General features: G+C 39.4%; 1 long non-coding RNA gene across 1 annotated transcript; it reads left to right on the top strand.

Moving 5' to 3' along the window:
• Positions 1–10: 10 nt before the first annotated feature.
• LOC131487441 (uncharacterized) lies at positions 11–14,526 on the top strand. The gene is made up of 2 exons (XR_009249741.1): positions 11–176; positions 14,017–14,526. It is a non-coding gene; the product is annotated as an uncharacterized LOC131487441 (long non-coding RNA).
• The last annotated feature ends 6,231 nt before the right edge of the window (positions 14,527–20,757 follow it).

Below are 20,757 nucleotides of genomic sequence, written 5' to 3'. Positions count from 1 at the left end.
AAAGAAGGATCCAGTCATTGGCGAAACTGATACTCATATCCATTTACATAGAATACTGCCCCAGAGAAACAGGCAGCAGCCATCAGCATTGAGACAAAGCCGTCCATAAGCAAAAAGATTACAACTCGCTGGAAGCTCAGATGATTAGTATTTTTTAGCAGTATTTTAAAATTAAGGTAGGTACATTTTTTAGACACAATGCTACTGTATACTTAATAGACTATAACAGTGTAAACGTCATTTTTACATGCACTAGGAAGACAGAAAGATCTTCGGACTTGTCATGGTCACTTTATTGTGGTGGTCTGGAACCAAACTCACAATATCTCTGAGGTATGCTGTACAAAGAGCATACGTGACACGATGGTGAAGCTAGAGGGGAGAACCACTGGCTCCTTTGTCCTGGATAATGACACCCAACAGTGCCGATCTTTGGAATACTTTTCCCTGTTGTTTCATTCCACTGACTGAATTTGATTGTTTTGCCTCTAAGTCATTTTGTCTGCATGACCACAATTATCACAATAAAAATAGCAAATGGTCATCACCGACAAAAGTTTCTACATATCCCATGCTTCAGGTAATCACCGATCTGCCTTCTTTGACAAAAGTAATTAGTTTATGGCTTGTTTACCTTTGGTAGAATTTTACATAAATGGAATCATATCGTATGCACTATTTTTTAAAATCTGGTTTCTTTCATTCATAAATGTTTTCAGAATCATGTTCTTCCTTTTAACTGCAGAATAGTAACCCATTGCATAGTGTTATGGGTAGAATGTGTCTCCCCCCACCCCTCCCCATGAAAGATATGTTGAAGTCCTGACCTCTAGTATTTTAGAATGTGGCTTTCTTTGGAAATAGGATCAGTACAGAGACAATCAAGTTAAAATGAGGTTATTAGGGTGGTCCCTCATCCAATGTGACTGGTTTCCTTATAAAATAAGAAACTTTGGACACAGAGAGATGCACAGAGGAAAAATGATGTAAGCACACAGGGAGAACATCAACTACAAGTCGAGAAATTCCTGAGGCTGCCAGAGGCTAGGAGAGAGGGCTGGAACTGATCTCTTTCAGAGCACGTCGAAGGAACCAAACCTGACACCTTGGTTTTGGATTTCTAGCCTCTAGAACTGTGAAACAATAAATACCTGTTGTTCAGGACACTTGTTATGGCAGCCCTAAGGAACTAATGCATCTGGATATACACTAATACACGTGGGTCTAGACTAACACATATGGATATACAAAATGTGTCTATTTATCTCTACTAATAGACATTTGGGGTTGTTTCCAGTTTGGGGCTATTAACAAAAGCCCAAATGGCAGCTTTGTGTGGACATGTGTTTTCATTTCTCTTGGGTAATTATCTGAGAGAGGAAGGATGGATCCCATAGTAACTTTTCCAAGTAACTACCAAACTCATTTCCAAAGTGACTGTACCATTTAAAAATCTGACCTATGAAAGGCAGCCCATGAGAGTTCTATTTCCTCCACATCCTTGCCAATATTTGGTTTGACCGGTCTTTTCAATTTTAGCCATGCTATTAGGTGACTAGTGGTATTTCACTGTGCTTTTAGTTTGCATTTTCCTAACAACTGATAATATTGAGCATCTTGTCATATGCTCATTTACTATCTGTATATCTTCTTTGGTGGAGCATCTATTCATTGTTTTTGCTTATTTCGCTGGGTTGCACATTTTCTTATTACTGAGTTTTGAGTATTTTTATACGTTCTGGATATAAATTCTTTATTAATTTATAAATATTTTCAAACTTAAAAAAATTTTGACTTTATGTTTTGTACAATGTAATAAAGTATATTATAGTTCTGATGTAAAACCTACAGTTATAAAACTTCTAGAGGAAAACAAGGAGTGGACATTTGTGACCTTGGGTTAGGCAAGATTTCTTCATTATGACACCAAAAGCATGAACCATGAATGAACAAATTGATAAAATAGACCGTATCAAAATTAAAGATGTCTGCTCTTTAAAAGACTCTGTTTAAACTGATGGTTACTGAAGGAGAGATGGATGGGGAGATGGGTTAAATAGGTGACAGAGATTAAGGAGGGCACTTGTGATAAGCACTGGGTGTTGTATGTAAGTGATGAATCATGAAATTCTACAAATCATGAAATTCTATGAATTGTGAAATTCTACACCTTTAACTAATATTAAACTGTATGTTAACCAAATGGAAATTATTTACTTTTAAAAAAATGTTTATTTATTTATTTTGAGAGAGAGAGAGAGAGAGAGAGAGAGAGAGGTAGAGAGCAAGCAGGGGAGGGACAGAGAGAGAGGGAGAGAGAGAATCCCAAGCAGGTCCTACACTGCCGATGAGGGGCTCGAACCCACAAACCATGAGATCATGACCTGAGCCGAAACCAAGAGTCAGATGCTTAACCAACACAGATGCCCCAGCTAAACAGAATTAAAAAAAAATTCAGAGACAAAAAAAGAGACTGTTTAAGGAATAAGAAGACAAACAACAAAATGAAAGAAAATATTTCCAAAATGCACATCTTGTACAAGACTTTTATCTATAATATTCTTGAAACTCAATAAGGAAATAGTGAACTCAATATTAAAAATGGACAAAGTATTTTTCTTAGTCTTTAGCTTATCTTTTTCATTTTCTTGTTTTCTTCCAGAAGTTTAATAGTTTTAGATTTTACACTTAAATCTATGATTTATTTTGAGTTGATTTTTATAAATGGTATGATGTATAGATTGAAGTTCTCTCTCTCTCTCTCTCTCTCTAGCATAGGATATCCAATTTACCACTCACCTGCCTTTGTACCTTGGTCAAAAATCAGTTGTCTATACTTGTTGATATGCTCATATATATTTAGAATCTTCTTTTCTATTGATTTATCTTCATGCCAATTCCACACTGTCTTGGTTACTTCTGTTTTATAATATCCTTGAAATAAGAAAGAGTTTGGGGCACCTAGGTGGCTCAGTCAATTGAGTGGTTAGGTGTCTGACTCTTGATTTTGGTTTGGATAGTTACTATTGCTGTCTTCAAGTTCATTAATCTTTATTTCTAATAATATCTAATCTGCTGTTAATACCATCCAATGTAGTTTTCATCTTACACATTGTAGTTTTCATCTCTAGAAATTTGATTTGGATTTAAAAAATATCTTACATCTCTACTTAAATTTCTGAACATGTATGATATGGTTATAATAACTTTTAATGTCTCTGCTAACTCTAACATCTATATCAATTCTAGATTGATTTTTACTCTCATTATTGGTTATATTTTTCTGCTTCTTTGCATGGCTGGTGACTTTTAAACTGGATTCCAGGTATTGTGAATTTTACCTTGTTAGGTGCCGGACATTTTTGTTTTCCTATAAATATTCTTAATCGTTTTTCCTGGGATGCAATTAAGAAACAGTTTGGCTTTTTTGTGTCTTGCTTCTAAGATTTGTTTAGGTAGAAAAAGAGCAGCATTTAACCTAAGGCTAATTATTGCTCACTACTGAAATAAGATACTTCTGAGTATTTTACTAGATGTTTCATGGGATATGAGGTTTCCCATTCTGGCTCGTGAAAAGAGGTCATATTTCTGGTCCTGTGTGAACTCCAAAGACTGTTTCCTCTGATCCTTCTGGGGCAGTTATTTGCTAACATCAAGTATTTTCGTCACACATATGCACTGAACAGTACTCTTGAGGATACTCAAAGGGGGTCCCCTGCAGATCTCTCCCATCTCTGTTATTTGTACTGCAAATGCTAGCCAATTTGGTCTCCATGGATGCTCAGCTTAATCTACTCAACTCTGGGAAACCACTGCAATCTGCTTTGGTTTCCACCCCCTGCATCATGGTCTAAGAACTCTCTTACAGAATTAAAAGGGGCAATTTTAGAGCTCCCCTCATTTGTTTCCTGTCCCTTACAGATTGCTGTCCTCAATGGCCTGATATCCAGTGTCTTGAAAACCCCTGTTGCATATATTTTGCCCTTTTAGTGGTGGGTTTGTTTCCAAGAGATGGTGAAACTAGTTTCTTACTTCAACTTGGCTAGAACTGGAAGTCTTACATCCCAGATGGAAAAGGACTTCAAAAGGACTCAGAGTTTTATAAGATTATATTCAAAATGTCTAGGATACAATTTAAACACACTTGATATGCAAAAAAGAGAAAATCTCAATAACTCATAAGGAAAAAACACTCAACAGCTGCCCACCCTGTAGTGATGTGAATCCTGGTGATCTAAATCCTCTAAAAAACTTTAAAGCAACTATAATAACTATGTTTCATGAAATAAGGTTGAACAACCTTGAAACAAATGGAAAGATAATAGTTCTCAGCAGGGAAAGAGAAGCTGTAAAAAATAAAATGGACATTTTAGAACTAAAAAAAGTAAAGTAATGATGACACAGAAAAGAATCTATAAACTTGAATAGAGCAATAGAAAACATCCAATTTGAATACCAGAGAAAAATTTATTGGAAAAAAAGCTAACAGAGTCTCAGGGACCTGTGGAATAGTATAAAAAGATACAAAATTCATGCCAGTTGAAACCTATGAAAGGAGAAGATGATGCAGAATAAATATTTGAAGAAATAACGGCCGAAAACTTCCAAAATTTGGTAAAAGAGGTAAGTTTACAGTTTCACGAAACTTAATGAACGCTTAACTGGATAAACTCAAAGAAAACCATGTCCAGATACATCTTAATCAAATTGCTGAAAACCAACATTAAAAAAAATCTTGAAAGCTTCCAGAGAAAAAAATTACACACTACATTTGAATGACTGTGGATTTTTCATGAGAAACAATAAAGGACAGAATAAAGGGACACAACACTTTAAAAGTAGTAGAAGAAATGAACTGTCAACCCAGGATTCTCTAACCAATAAGAATACCTTTGAAGAATGAAGGAATAATAACAACAGTCTGAGTTGAAAGAAAATGAAGAGAATTTTAGTCAAAAGCATTTCTTCTCTAAAACAAATGTTAAAGGAAGAACTTCAGGAAAAAAGGAAATTGTACCATAGGGAAACTTGGAACTTTAGGCATGAAGGAAGAGCAACATAAGTGGTAAACGACTAGGTACATATGACAGATTATTTTCTCCTCTACATATGGAATACGTATGTACATGTGTTCTCTGGAATACATATGATGATACAAAGCCAAAATTATACTATTGCCTGGGTAGGCTTTACTGTATGGAGATGTAATACATATGACAACTACAAATACAACATAAAAGGGGGAGGATACATTTTCTACATTTAACCCAAAGAGGTAAAATATTAAATTTAATCGACTATAAAAAGGGACATATGCATGTAGCAATGACTAGACCAACCACACAAAGGGATAAAGACAAAAAGAGAGTAGATAAATTAAGATGGAATATAAAGTTAAATATTTCAAACATTTTCACAAAAGGGGAAGAGAGGAATACAAAATAGAGGGGGAAAAAACCAAAATAATGGCAGACTAAAATACCAACTTATCAATAATTACATTAAATATAAATGGTCTAAACACACAAAATAAAAGACAGCAATCATTAAGTTGGACAAAAAACTAAGACTCAAATATGTGTTGTTGAGAAACCAACCCACTGAAAATATCTTGATAGGTTAAAAGTGAAAAGAAAAATATGTAATGTGCAAACACTTAACAAAAGAAAGCTGGATTGTCTCTATTAATGTTAAACAAAGTAGACTTTAGAACAAGGAAAATTACCAAGAGGCATCGTTATGTAATAAGAAGACATACAATCTTTTATATGTATGCACACACAGAAAACCAAAACAAAACCCCAAAAATGGTATTAAAATACAATTGGAAGAACTGCAAGGAGAAATAAACAAACCTACAATTATAGTTGGAGGCTTTCAGTTTTGTCTTTCAGTAACAGAACAAGTAGACAAAAACATTACCAAGACCATAGAAGACCCGAACAACACCATCCCACCAAAGAATAGCAGAATTTACATTTTTTTCAAGTGCACAGGAAATACTTATCAAGACAGAACATATACTGGGTCATAAAAACAACCTTAACATATTTAAAAGTATTAAAATCTTTCAAAATATATCCTCTAATCAAAATGGTATTAATCTAGAAGTCAATAACAAAAATATCTGGAAATCTCCCAATTCTTAGAAATTAGATAATAATCTAGGTAAGAAATTAGATAAGAAACAATCCATGGGCTGGAGAGCAAGTATCAGAGTGAAAATGAAAATACAACATATCAAAATTGGTGAGGTAAAACTACAGTAGTGTTTAGGGGAAAATATGTTATTAAATGTATATATGAGAAAAGACAAGAGTTAATGATATAATTCTTCTTTAGGGAACTAGACAAAGAACAAACTAAACCAAAGTTATCAGAAAAAAATAAATAATAAAAGCATAAATCCATAAAATTGAAAACAGAAAAGAAATAAATACCAGAAATTGACTTTTTCAAATGTTCAATAAGAATGGTAAAACTTTGTACAGATTAACCAGAGAAGGAGAGAGAGAGAGAGAGAGAGAGAGAGACCAAATTATAAATATCAGGAGGGAAAAAGATGGTATCATTACAGACCCAACATATGTTAAAAGTGTACTAAGGGAATATTATAAAGAACTCTACCATAAGAGACTCTTAAATATAGAGAAAAAACTGAGGGTTTGATGGGGGGATGGGAGAGAGGGGAAAGTAGGTGATGGGCATTGAGGAGGGCACTTGTTGGGATGAGCACTGGGTATTGTATGGAAACCTATTTGACAATAATATTAAAAAAAAAAAAGAACTCTATGCACATACATTTAACAACTTCAATGAAATAGAAATTCCTCTGAATACACAAACTACCAAAACTCACTGAAGAAGAAATAATTTGAATAGTTCTGTGTTTTTTAAGGAAATTGAATTCATACTTAGGTAGCACAGATCAGTATGGACAAGAGAAAATAATCAAGACTAACCTTAACTTCCCTCTGCTGAGGAATGAATATACTGGTCTCTGAAATCTAAGATTTTGGTTGTTAACTTATTTGATGAAGGGTGTTGAGTAGTGGGTTGAGAACGACAGGTTTTGAGCAAATGTCTTGAAATAGGAGAGTGATATGATAAACGGTTCCTAAGGCCTTAATCTCCTCAAATTAAGGAGTTTTTGGCAAATTGTTTTTGAATTGGTATCTACTTAGAATAGATAGTCTCTAAAAACAGGGATAATGACCAGGGGGACATGACAGAAATGTGGTGGTAAAGATTTGATCTAGGCAGGCAGTTTTTAACAATGAATGTAAGGGATAAATCTAAGAACTGGTACAGTTTATATACAACCACATGTTTGTTTTAATTTTTCTCTAAGTAAGGTATTTTTCTATATAAGATAACACATAGCTATGTTTTTTGGGTAAAAGGCAATACATATTAACTAAGCACTTCTAAAGCATCTGGAAAAAGCTGCCTAATTCAATACCCTTTTCCCTCATCTGTTCTAGACAGTTAAACATGTTTTGGACTAGCCAAATTTCCACAATACTTTTCTTTTTTTTTTGACATTAAAATGGCTGAATTCTCCAGGCAGAAAATGAAAACCCTAAAATAGAGACAGAATAACAAGTATTTCTTCTGTTAAAACAAATACAGAATTTAAATACACAATTGAGCTACTTCTGTTTATGTGTTTTAACATTTAAATCTTCTTATCCTATACAATAATTGAAACTGCCCAAAGAAAAATAACCAATTTGAGACTGAATAAAATGAGGCTGGTGGTCTCAGGAACAAGCATATTAGTCAAGTAGTGTTGGCAAAATCCATTTTTGTGTGTAATTTTGAGAATAAGCCTTTAGGTCAGCATTGAGTTTGTGCGTGTGCCGAGAGCTAAAACAATGTGGCCAATGAGAACGGCTCTTGTGTGATGTTCTCAGTTTCTAACTTTATCCCCATCTGTTTGAACATTCCTGCAGTGGTGCCCAGAACAGCTTGTTGGTAACAATGAGGCAGTTTCAAGGGGCACATTTTTCTAGAGACCAAATGATCTTCAAAACACTCAAGAGAAAATCAAGGTGGTCTTCTAAGCTCTTGGTATTCTAAGTTTTGTTCATGGATCGGAAGTACTGACATATCCAGAAGCTATGCTGGAAATACAGTATCTCAGCCCCAACACCCCGCCCCCCCCCCCTCCCGCCCACCACTATGATCTATTGAATCAGAATGTTCTGTCATTTCACCAAGACTCCCAGGTGATATTACAACTCGAGACAATGTGTTTTAAGCTCTTGGAACAGGTTTTGTTGGGAGATGAAAGGTTTACATATTTTAAGAGACAAGTGCTGATTCTTTAGGTGACGGTTTTGGCACTGCAGCTATGTGACTGAACAGCATGCAGGGACAATACAGAAAAGGAAAAGGCCTCTCCTGGCAATGACGCTCAGAAAACTAACCTCCTATGGCACAGCAGAGTTCCTGGAGGTCCTCAGAACGCTTAGCAAGTTTTAAGGCAAGAGTTTCGGTATCAGGCAAGTGGTATTAATGCTTTCCTCGTGTTTAGACAAATCCACCTGTTTTTATAAGTAGGCATTTATGAATTAATAAGCATGTTCAAGAGGTCAATCTTCCAGCACTTTCTGAGACCAAGAGAAAATAATTATCTGTAAACAGTCTGATTTTGTAATCACACAAAAAACATCTCCTTCCTGCAGCAGGGACACAGGGTGAGAAGGTCCAGTCTGTAATTCACAACCTGGAGAGGGGCTGAGTGCTATCCTAGGGTCCAAATTCGGTCTTTCTCCAATTTCCAAAGCACAATCCTGGCCCGAACCTCCGGACACACAGAGAACTCTGCCAGTAACAGTCTGTGCAGGATGAGGAAATCCTTCCTTTGTCGGTCTCTGGCAGTCAGGACCCCTCTGCTTCATTTCAAGATTAATTTTCTAGCTAAATCTTTGTACTCCTCGTTCTCAAAGATCTTTATGAGGAGAACAGACAGATCTGGATGGTCTAGATGAGCTTGACCAAGTGATTTCACACATGGATGGAGCACAGAGCTAGGCTTGGGTGGGGTGGAACTCTCTTCCTTTGTTTCTCCCTTTGGATGTCTGTGTCCCCTCCTGCAACAGCTACTTTCACGACCTTTCGTTGGCTCATTAATGGGATTCCATTTAGAAATGAGAATATAAGCGATATCTAAATGTCTAATAATAAGGGTGTTTTAACCATCTGCTTTTATTGATTTGATCGTTCACCCTGTCGTTTTGGGACTCTCTTATGGTGCTGTGCTTGGATATTTAAAATGTTCTTCACTGAATCATTCTCAAAGCTTCTGGAAAGTCCAACAATGAGTTACCACATGGAGCCTTCACAGAATCCCCAGAATGCAATGTCCCGATACTAGGAACAGTAAAGAACAGGGAGAGGGATACTGTCTCGGAAGTCAGACACATGGGTGTTGGCACCTTAGCTCTGTCACACCTAGCTGTGCCACCTTGGGTAAGTTTCTTAAACCTCAGTGAGCCTCCGTTCCTCACTGTAATAGGGGAAAAATACTGCCTATTTCAGAGATTCTGTGAGGATTCAGAGAGAGAAGTGTAGATCACTTAGCGAGAAACCCAGGCACTTAGTAAAGAATCAAGAGGGTTATGCTCCCTTTTCCTTTGTATTGTGAATATTTTCGTGTGGTTTCCCTAGAGTATGGAGCCTGAGTCAAAACTTAAGAGCCAAAGTTTTGCTGAGGGGGTGCAATACAGGGAAGCAAGAGTGAAGGAACCAGGTAAGTGAGGTAGGGGATGAGAGAAAACAAGGGCAAAGGAGTGCATTCCAAGCTGTCCAGATTACCTGGAAACTTAGCTGGTTGCTCAGACAACTCCAGAGAGGGGGAAATGGAACCACTAGATCCTGGAACAGTCTCTTAGGGAGGAGAGAGGAAGAAGAATCTGTTGGCTGCTTTCTATCTCCTCCTGCTCACTGAACAAAGTCTCCCCCTCTCTCTACCACTGGGGTGTAACTCTCTAACATTTCTGGGTTATTTTTTCCACAAGAGCAGTGGCATTTAGCTAGTGAAAGGGCACGAGCCAGCAACATTTTATGCCTGCCTTTCTGCACACTGCCTTCTGAAAGACCCATCCTGGAAAGCCGGTGGGATGGGGTGGGGGGAGCTTAGGAAGCTTCTGGCATCTGTACTTCAGCAGTGACGGCAAAGCACAAGGGCAGGAAAAGAGAGCCCCGTAGTGTGAGGTCAGAGGTATGAGATGAGGCGGGTTTGGTCCTGTTTCTAGCAACAGGGGAAACCCAAAGCAGCTGCTTGCGGAGGCAGGGCCAAGTGCTGGGGAGCCTGGTGCAATGAGAAGTCAGCCTCCATCGGGAGGGCAAGGCCAGAGGTGGGGCAGCTTCTCTTCAGTAGATTCACATCACCTCTCCGCCCTGACAAGAGTGCCATTGGCGCCAAGCGATCTTCCTGGAGGGTCATCTGTTTCCCCAAGCAGGCGACATAGCCAAGCAAATCTGAGAAGTGCATAAATCGGGTCTGGTAGTACGAGAACAGGATACAGCCTTTCAACAGCTTATGAACGCAAAGAGAATGCGACTAGTGGCTCACTGCACAGATCTGACCCGGCTTAAGTTTATTTTTAGGGCCCCTCTGGTTAAAGCTCAGGAGAAGGGTTGGGTTTAGAGGCCTTGATTTGCAGAGTTAGCTTGTCACCTGACTTCAGAGTCCACGCTCAATCACGTAACTGTGCCTACTGCCCCGGCACAGCTGTGCACCAAAACTGGGGCACTATCATCGGCCAGCATGCGCAGAGATGAGGCCTCATGTCTCAGTGCACCTGCAGTGACAGAACCAGAGGTCGCAGAAGACACTGAAAACCCAAGAAAAAAGAAAAGGCTTTAGCAACAGAGAACCAAGAGAGAAATCAAGAGATTGAGGAACGTACTTGTGATGAGCCGTGGGTGATGTATAGAATTGTCGAGTCACTGTATGGTTCACCTGCGGCTAATATAACACTGTATGTTAACCATACTGGAATTAAAATAAAATTAAAAATTAAATACGTTAAAAAAATTGTTACATAAAAAAATGAAGGAAAACGAAAGTTGCAGGTTGAAGGGAGTGACCATCAGTTTCAGGGGATGCCAGGAAACCAGCCCAGTAGAACAGGAATAAGAACCAACATAATGGAGACCAGAACAATTTCTGTGGCATCACGGGGGCTGGGAATATTGCTAAGGACTGAGCACCGTGCAACGGAAGTGAGGAAACAGCTGGTATTTTTTTTTTTCCGAAAGTATTTTTTACTTAACGATTGTCAGAGAAGCAAACGAAGGAAAGTTATGGTAGCTCGAGGAGAAGCAGGGTTGACGCGAGGTATGTCTACATTTTAAATACCACAATTCATTTATTTCATCCGTCCTGATATCATTGGGTTGTTCGCAGTTGTTGACAATTAGGAATAGTGCTGCTATAAATATTCTTGTAAATGTCTGGGAACATGCGTGTGCCTGTTTCGGCTGAACGTATCTGTAGGCATAGTGAGTGCATTTCTACATTCATTGGTAGCACAGTTTATTGATATTTCAGTCAGATCATGTTCATCAAACCATCTGAAATCTCACTGTGTATGTGTGCCTGCTTGCTCTGGAAATTACTGGTAGCGGTATGTCAAAACCCACAGTACATTATTGATACGTGTTTCCTCTTTTGCTAATTTTTGTTGTCTATATTTAGAAGAATATGCAAATTTAGAATAGTCTCTTTAAACATATACAGATTTAGACTACTTTATATCTTCTTGGTAAATTGAACTTTTTCTCTCTATAAAACTTCCTTTTCTTATTTCTCGTAATATTTCTCATTTCAAAGTTTTCTTTGTCTGATATATTTTGCTTAGGGTTTGGAAGGAATCTATTTTTTCTATCTTTTTATTAATAATATCCTACAAGATTTTTTTTAATGTTTATTTACTTTTGAAAGAGAGAGCGATAGAGTGACAGAGTGTAAGTGGGGGAGAGGGGCAGAGAGAGAGGGAGACACAGAATCTGAAGCAGGCTCCGAGCTGTCAACACAAAGCCTGATGCAGGACTTGAACTCACAAACCGCGAGATCATCACCTGAGCTGAAGTCAGACGCTTAACCAACTGAGCCACCCAGGCGCCCCTATGTTACAGTATCTTTATATTCTTATATGTAAGATGTGTTTATTATAATCAGAATATAGTTGGTTTTTTTTTTTTTGATCCCAACTCCTTGGATCAAATTTTCCCATTTGTAAAGTATTTGCATCTGTTTGTGCTTATTACAATGATCTAGATGCAAGGTATTTTTTAAGGTGGTGTCAGCATTTGTTCTACTTGGAGGCAGAGGGGAAAGAAAAAACTAAAAAGGTTGAAAATATAAGAGAGGGAGAAGAAAATGATGACTGATGGGTTGTGTTCTAGAGTGGATAGATGGCAATGATATTTGCAGTCGAGAACATAAGACAAGGGGCGGTCTTATAGAGGAAGCCGGGGAGGATTGGTACAGATCTATGTTTGGGAGTGGTATAAAAAGATGTTTAGGAAGATTGTCTTTGTTGGCCTCTATTTTTCTCCCAAGGTGGGAACAAGGTCTGCTAAAATATCTGCAAGCAGAGCTGAGAGGTTTGGGGACATGGAAAGGTTCTGCCAGTGCCACTATGGTCTATGGGAAAGGGAGGGTGACAGTGAGAGAGAGAGGTGTTTGCGAAGTGAGGAACAGTCCTCTGGGCAACCATAAAATCCCGCCCCAACTAGCTGTCTACTTGATTTTCCAGGGAGTCCCCAAGTCCTACGTCCTTCTAGGTCCACATTGTCACAGCTCTGAGGGATCACTTTCCCAGATAGTGCTAATGCTGTCGTTCCAGTTGGAATAAAACCCTGGAAGGAGTTTATGTGGAATGGCAGAAAGAAGGACTTTTTCCTTCATCCCCCTGATTTCTGTCTTATGTGTAATTCGATTTGCTCTGCCTTTTTTTTCCACACAAGCTGGTACCCCTGTATGCCCTATAGTATAATCTTCCTTCTATGTAGACTGTGGCTCACTTAATAGGTCACATGCACGTGTACACAGCATGGTGAGATGGCCAGGGAGCCAATGATGCTGGAAAGCTTGTGATTCACTCATACCGACCTCTTCTTGGCTTTACGTTTTGCTGGCTTTTGCTTTCTCGACTCCTGAATCCTTAGCATAAAATCCTCACTGCTTGGTGAGACAGCAGGACCCCGGTGGTTAAGTCCAGAGGCTCTGAAATTACATTCCCTAGTTTCAAAACATGACTCCATCCTTTACAAACTGTTATCCTGAGCAAGTTCTTGACCTTCTTCAACTTGTTTCTTTATCTGTAAAATGAGGATAAAAGGGTATCATCCTCACAGATTTTTCATGAGCACAAAAATGGTATACGTGTTGTGATGATTGGTTTAAGCTGTCACCTTGGTTACACCATAGTACCCAGCTATTCAATTAAATACTACATCTAAGGGTTGCTGTGAAGGTATTTCATAGATGTGGTCAACATCTGCAATCCAATGACATCAAGTAAAGGAGATTATCCTCTACAACCTGAATTGGTGGCATCCGATCAGTTGAAAAGCCTTAAGAGAAACACTGAGATTTCCTGAGAAGAAAGAAACGCTGCTTCAAGATGGCTGCATCAGCTCCCGCCTGAGAGTCTCTGGCCTGCTGGCCTGCCACAGAGACTTTGAATTTGCCAGCCTCACCACTGTGTAAGGCAATTCCTTAAAGTAGATCTCAGTTGTATACATATCCCACTGGTTCCGTCGCTCTGGACAACCCTAATGCATTCGTGCAAAGCAGTTAGCACGGTGCCTTGTTCATCACAGTCCCCACAAAGCATAGACCTATCATTATGATTTTCTGCATATGTGTTTAATGTAGGGAATGCTTTCTAGAAAATGGGCTGCTGGGGGTCATCCCTATGAAAAGGCAATCCTGACAGCTATTCATTCTTGTCATACTTCCTGAATTTGTGACATGTCTCCGTTCCATTTTTCCAGCACAACGACGTGATGAGCTCCATAATGTCTTAGGTCTTGCATGGCCCTCTACGTGGCAGCTGATTTTCACTTTTGCTTCTCTGACATTCTCCTGGGAAGGCCACTAGCCACTCAGCCTGCACTTCACATCACCCTGAAGCTGTCCCATGAGGCTTTGAAGCAGACGAGGCACTGTCACCTGCGTACCCTGTTTAGTTTTGTCAGAGTTGAACCACAAGAATATACAATAATGGGAGAGAGACCAAAGAGTTAAGCCTTATTCAGACTGAGCAAAGCGCCTTCTGGGAAGCTGGTTCACTGGCTAAGAATACTCTGTGTCCTATGCATGATACTCTATGTACTGTACTCATTGTACATAAGGAAACAGGTTTTTTGTAGGTCAAAAAGGTTGAATGTTGGTAATTTCATATGCTTCACTGTAAAATTATACTCTGACTTGCTATAATGGATTTATATAGTGTCTATTTTTAATAAAAATATTTCTGTGCTATATAGGGCAGTGCTCAACAACACATGTGTATAATTCCTGTTGCTTAGACATTCTTAGACTTTTAGTTGTAGCAAAAGATCCAGATCTTGGCCTTAATACTTTCCTGGGGTTGGTGTCAGTTTCTTGGAGAAATGGGGAGGTGGGCTAAGCACGGAGGCTGGGTGTGCTCTCTCATTATTGACATCACAACAGGCAGTTTGCAGCATAAGTCTCCAGCCCAGAGTGTCCTCACTGAGCCATTTGTTTGCTCTAGCTGACCCAGATATTACAGTGGGGATAGATGAGTATTAGGTGTCATATTATGAGCTCTTCTCCGCCAGTAAGCTATGTTCACTATATTGGGGGTTTTCAGTACAGACGGCACCAAAGATGGGGGCAAAATGCTAAGTAATGCTATGTATACACACACGGGGTTTTGGAAAGGAGAAAGATGCTGAATGTTACTTAGTTAAAAGATTAAATCCTGTCTCATACTTCACATCATCTACATAAATAAGCAAAGTGCCATGTACTTAATGAATGATCAATAAAAATATGAACTGAAGTGTGTCATAGAGTAGTACGAAGGCCTTGACTTTAGAGCTGGATTAACTGGGTTTGAATCCTAGGTCTGTCACTAAATAGTTGTATAGCCGTGGGCAAGTTAACCTCCCTGTGATTCAGTTTTTTCTTCTGAAAAATGGTGATGGAAACAATCCTCTATCTTAAAAGGTTGTGGCGGGGTATTTGTAAGCTATAATGTCTATTATATAAAAAGCATGGTATATGCTGACTATTATTATTGTTAAGTGAATGACTTTTAGTACATAGGAGAAGTTTAAAGTTCAAATTGTGAAAAAAGGTCCAGAGTGGGGTGCCTGGCTGGCTCAGTCAGTGGAACATGCAACCCTTGATCTCCGGGTCATGAGTCTGAGGCCCATGTTGGGTACAGAGTTACTTAAATATTCTTTAAAAAATTAAAATTCAAACAGTGTTACAAAGCAGCATTAAAATCCTAAAACCCCAACAATTCACAAACTGCCCAAATTCCAGAGACTCCAGTTTTTTCTTCCTGCATTGGAATGGTATGCTATTAATTACTGCGTGCTATTATGTAGGTCATAGGCCAGACTGGATCTCTTGTCTCTTGATTTAGGAAGACTTTTGCTGTATTTTCTTCTTCTCTATCCCATTTCTTCCTCCTGGTATTTGATACACCCTTGCCAAACGTCTGAAATGGCTTATGCAATCATTTCTCTCCCTAATAGCTGATGACCATGGCATTGGTATTGATCACTAAGAACAGCCAATAAGATAACCTGACCGATACATCCACATCTACTTCCTGAGTTTCAAATTGAAGACTGGGTGTATTTTGTCCACTATGAGTTAAAAATGAATGTATTTTGCTCTTATATTGCTATGTGGCATTTTAGAATTCAACTGTTTGTAATCAAAGGAAAGCACTGTTCCAAACTACCAGCTTCTCTGAATGCTATACCTCATGGGAATTCAGAGAAACCCTAAGCATCTTTATCAGTTATTTTCAAAAGATTTATCGGAGGAAGCTTGGCATCTTAACACTGCATGATTTTTCTCGCTGCTCTGAAAACTTCATTCAGATTCACCCCAAAGCCACTGAACTTGCATCAAAAAATCCAGCCTTAGAGCAGAGAAGTGGCCTTTTCAATAAAAGTGATAAAAATAACCTAAAATTTCCAGGGTGCCTTTCTTCTCAAAAACTCATAAAGCCTTTACACAATTCAGTAGAAGGATTTTTATCCCAGAAGGGTTTCTTTCCTTGGGTGGCATTTGATTGGTAAAGTTTCTCAAAGTTTACATATATTTCTGAATCTCCTTCTCATCTTCTGTGGTGGTGGTGTCAGATTCAACACATTTCAATATTCAACACATTTCAATTTAACTTATTACGGATGCCTATTCCTTTTTTTAAAGAAAAAAAGCAGCGTTAAGAGCAGTCATTTTTCTCAGTCCCTTTATCGTTCAGTGTCTCTGGATAGCATTTTGTTCCTAAATCTTTCCTTCTTGTGCAGTCATTTCTACCTTCATCCTTCCATTTCATTTGGGGTATTCCCACTAGGGCTTACGAGCTGACATAGTGCTAATACTCCAGGACCTTGGGCACCAATGAACAGCCTGACTTTTTAATAAGAGTCTCATATTCTATTAACTGCTGTTCAGACCTTTGAGGCTTGGCTCTCCCAGAAAGTTAAATCTGTTTCCTTCCATTGTGTGACGGTTAAGGTTAATCCTATTATCTGTACTTCTGTCCCTCCGTCTACCCTGCAAGTACATTTGTTGTTGGTGTTAAAGAAATCAGCTTATATTCCTACGCCCTTCCGTTCTTAATTTCTTAATTTTTTTTTCAGTATTTCTTTAATTTCATCCGCATTATTCAAATTTTCCAACTTTGCTTTAGTCGTATGCTATAAAAGCAACTATTTCTGTATTTCAGAATCTTTTTTTCTATTATAAGAGCAACATATGTTCATTACAAAAAGAGTCAAACATTCCATATATAATTTCACCTCAATGAGATTAACAGTGCCCATATTACCCCCCAGTTTTGTTTATAACTTAAAAAAATCCAAATTGAGATCATACCTAATTGGAATGAAGTTTAAGAAAAATCAGAGCCAAAAAAGAATGAGGGCACTAAGCATAATGCACGAAGTATTTATAGATTTTCTACATTATAGATTTATAATAGATACATTTATATAGATTTAAAACATTTTATAAGATTTTTTGAGCCCTTTCCCAAGTCTCACTACTTTTTAAAAAAAGATCCCCCCCCCCCCCCCCCCCCCGCCCAAACTGCATGAGCTTATTGTCTGAAAGCACCTGAGGGTTTAGGTACTTGTACTCCTAAGTGTGTGTGTGTGTGTGTGTGTGTGTGTGTGTGTGTGTGTGTATCATATATATGCATGATTTATTTCAAGAAATTGGCTCATGTGATTGGGGGTAAGGCTGGCAAGTCTGAAATCTGTAGGGCAGGCCACCGGCAGGCTGCAAATTCAGGCAGGGTTTGTAAGTTACAAGACTATCTTGAGATAGTCTTGAGGTAAGAGGAATGGAATTTTGTGCCCAAGTAAGCCACTTAGCCATCTCTTAAATAATTGTTTCCATTTATGGGCAGGAACCAGGCAATCCCATAACAAAGGCCCAGAAGATGCTCTCGATGAACAGTAAGTAGTTGAAGAACAATCTAGAACTCAAAGAAGTGCTTAGAGTCACTTATTCCTTCCTGGTTCTATTACTGAATCTGTGTCCATTTAAATAACTTCCATTTCTTAATGATTCTTACTTTCAAAGGTGAAAACTCCACATGACAATCAATCAACAATCATCATTATCAAACTTTTAAGGGGCAGGTGAATTCCTGTCCTGTTAAAACTCTTTTACAGAACAAAAAAGATAAAACTCATCCCAATTTAATACGGTGCAGCCACGTTATCAGGCATTAAGAAGGCTGTGGCCAGGTCCCTGTCTTCACTGGTGTCAGGGTCTCTGGAATTAAATGTTGCCTTGAACGATATATTGTAGAAAGAAAACTACGAAATACTCTATCCTATAAAATACATGAAAAAACCTCCTATGTGAACATTAATAAGCTGAGTCCAGGGCTTACTTGCCCAGGTGCTGGCACAGAGAAAGCAGATCTGATACCATCCAGGGATGAGATTTGTTTGGGAAGGTCAGAAAAAAAGGAAGAGGGAGAAGAGAATTTAGAGTTAGTTTAGAGTGGGATGGAGACGCTATACCATTAAATTTACAACGCGGAGGGAGGGAAGTGAAAAGAGGTGGGGCTGCTGGAGGCAGCGGGGAAGACCACATTTATGAGCCAGAGGCCACACTGATAGTTCCAAGAGTGAGTCAAGGGGGATACGCCCAGGTAGCATGCACTTCACAGGGCAGGGTCTTTACTGGAAGGTGGAGGAGTAGGGAGTAGGGAGTAGGGAGAAGCATGACCTCATTTCTTGATCTGAGGAATAACAACATGATAATCGTAATGCCGGAATACTAATAACTACCATTTCTGGAGCCCTTACTCAGTACCAAGCTGTGATCTATCCTATCTCACTGAACAAGGGTGTCAGAAAATGAGCGGCTTCCTGGCACTGCAGGAGAATTGGTGCCACCAGGAGAGAGCTTGTCACAGTTAAGGTGTGGAAAGGAGGAGGAGGTTCCCAGAGCTGTCTGAGGACACAGGGGAATTTGTAGGTAAAGGGGAGTGCAAGAGGGCAGAATATAAGGACTTCAGAGGAAGGGGGCTGAGTGGGAGGGGGGAAAGGATGAATAACCAGTGGGACGTGTCCCATGCCTTATGCAATAACGGGGGGGGGGAAGCAGACTTGGGGTACAGGGCATTTAGACTTGATCATTGCTAGGGGTTGATGGGCTCTCTCTAGAGGAAAAACAAAGGACAGTGAAAGATGAATCACGGCCCAGAGAAGAAGTCCAGGTGTGGGGAGTGGAAAGAGGGCAGAGGGCAGAGCAGGGGCAGCTTAGAGAGTCTCTACCTGGTCCTCTTTCAGCGGGGGTTGGAGGCAGAATGGAGAGGAAGGGCTGGAGCCTGCCAACGACACTCAGGCCATGAGTAGAGGCATTTTTTTTCCCCCCTGTTTCTTCAGAGAGTTGGCATCACTGAATATATATATTTATTTTCAGGTTTTCATGAGGAATAAGGCTTCTGGAGGTTCTTGAGCTACTTGGTCTCTACAAATATGTCTTGAGTTCTTACTCGTGCTGTTCGGTGCCACTGGGAGACAAAGACGTGAACGACAGGGCCCGTGCGCTCGAGAGACTGAGAGTCTAGTTGAAAAGAAAGGTCATGACAAATCAAATAATATGAAACGTCGAGAAGACAAAACAAAGTCATAATTAAGTATATGGCATTTGGGAAATAAAGTCTGTGGATACATAGGTATCTGAATTCAGAGAAAGGAAGTAGAGCCAAGTGGTATGGGAAGGTTTGAGAGGGGGCGAGAACAGTTGGCACAGGAAGTGACACAGCATTTGGGCAAGTCGAGGAAAACTGCACTTCAAGCACTGAGCGAGTCATCGGCAAAATTAAGAGAGCAGGTAGCAGAAGGCTCGTGTTGGAGCAGTTGTGGAAAAGGACTAGAGAGGCAGCAAGGCCCGAGTGAGGACGGCCTTGAATGCCGGGATGAAGAGCTAAAGAGGCAGGATATATCCCGTGGGCAGCGAGGAGCCAGGAGGGTATGAGTCTTCACTCTGCTCTCTGTAAGCTTTCTCCTTAGAATATTGTTCTGTAAAACAATTCCATGTGATTAGCTCCAGGATGCCCACCAACAACCAAAAAAAAAAAAATCTTTGATTTGGGACCAGGCACTATGCTTTTCGAGGCCAGGGTGTGGTAGTTCTTGGCAACTGCTGTCTTTCGTGGGTGGGGATGCAGGAAGAAAAAAAGCACATTCAGAGGCATGCCTAACCTAGATGTGTTTGTTTTCAAATGTTAACCAACTGGTTTCGGAATAGACTGAGAAGGAAAAAAATGCAGTGTGCAAAGCGTGGAGTTTAGGGATCCACAAGAAGAAACAGAACAGGGAATGTGCCGATGGCCGAATGATTCCAACACGGGTGAGTGGACTGGGTATGTTTCAACAGATCTGGTCTTTGTGAGTCCGTGTGGCTTGAGGACAGGCAAGCCTACTGTGTCTGGCTTCAAGCTCCTCATGAGACCACAGCAATATGTTAACCCAAACTGAGAATGATGAACTCCTTCCTTCTTGTGCGTCCGGGTGCATTTATGAGCATGTGGCCATAGAGATAAGGAACTGTCGCGCGCATTTGTGTGTTGAAACACACACTCGATAACCGGCTAATGCTTGGCCTTACGTTGGACCACACGAATAAAGTTAAACCATTCGAGGAGCAAAGGAATGTTTGGTGAAAATAAAATAAAATTCCCATTTGAGGTGTGGACAGTTTAATCCGTAAAGTTAATTATAGGAAAAAGAATAAACAGAGAGTTCTTATATATGCTTCTTAAATTCCATACAGTCATTATGTTGTCACCATCTCTCCTTATTCCTGTTGTGGTCATGTCCTTCCTGGTATTCTGACTTCTAAACAACAGTGACAATTATGCATCTGGAACAAACGTCTTAGAATCCCACCCCACTTCTACATACTATCAGAATGTTTGCAATCTCTCTGTTTTTCTATTACTTGAAGCACCAAAGTCAGCATATCCTTTAATTAATCCTGAAGTCTTCAGCTAATAA

The sequence above is a fragment of the Neofelis nebulosa genome, chromosome 1 (assembly GCF_028018385.1).
Source record: "Neofelis nebulosa isolate mNeoNeb1 chromosome 1, mNeoNeb1.pri, whole genome shotgun sequence".
In the NCBI taxonomy this organism is placed as follows: Eukaryota; Metazoa; Chordata; class Mammalia; order Carnivora; family Felidae; genus Neofelis; species Neofelis nebulosa.
Note: the sequence above shows the minus strand (reverse complement) of the source record. Positions and strands in the feature narration are given on the sequence as shown.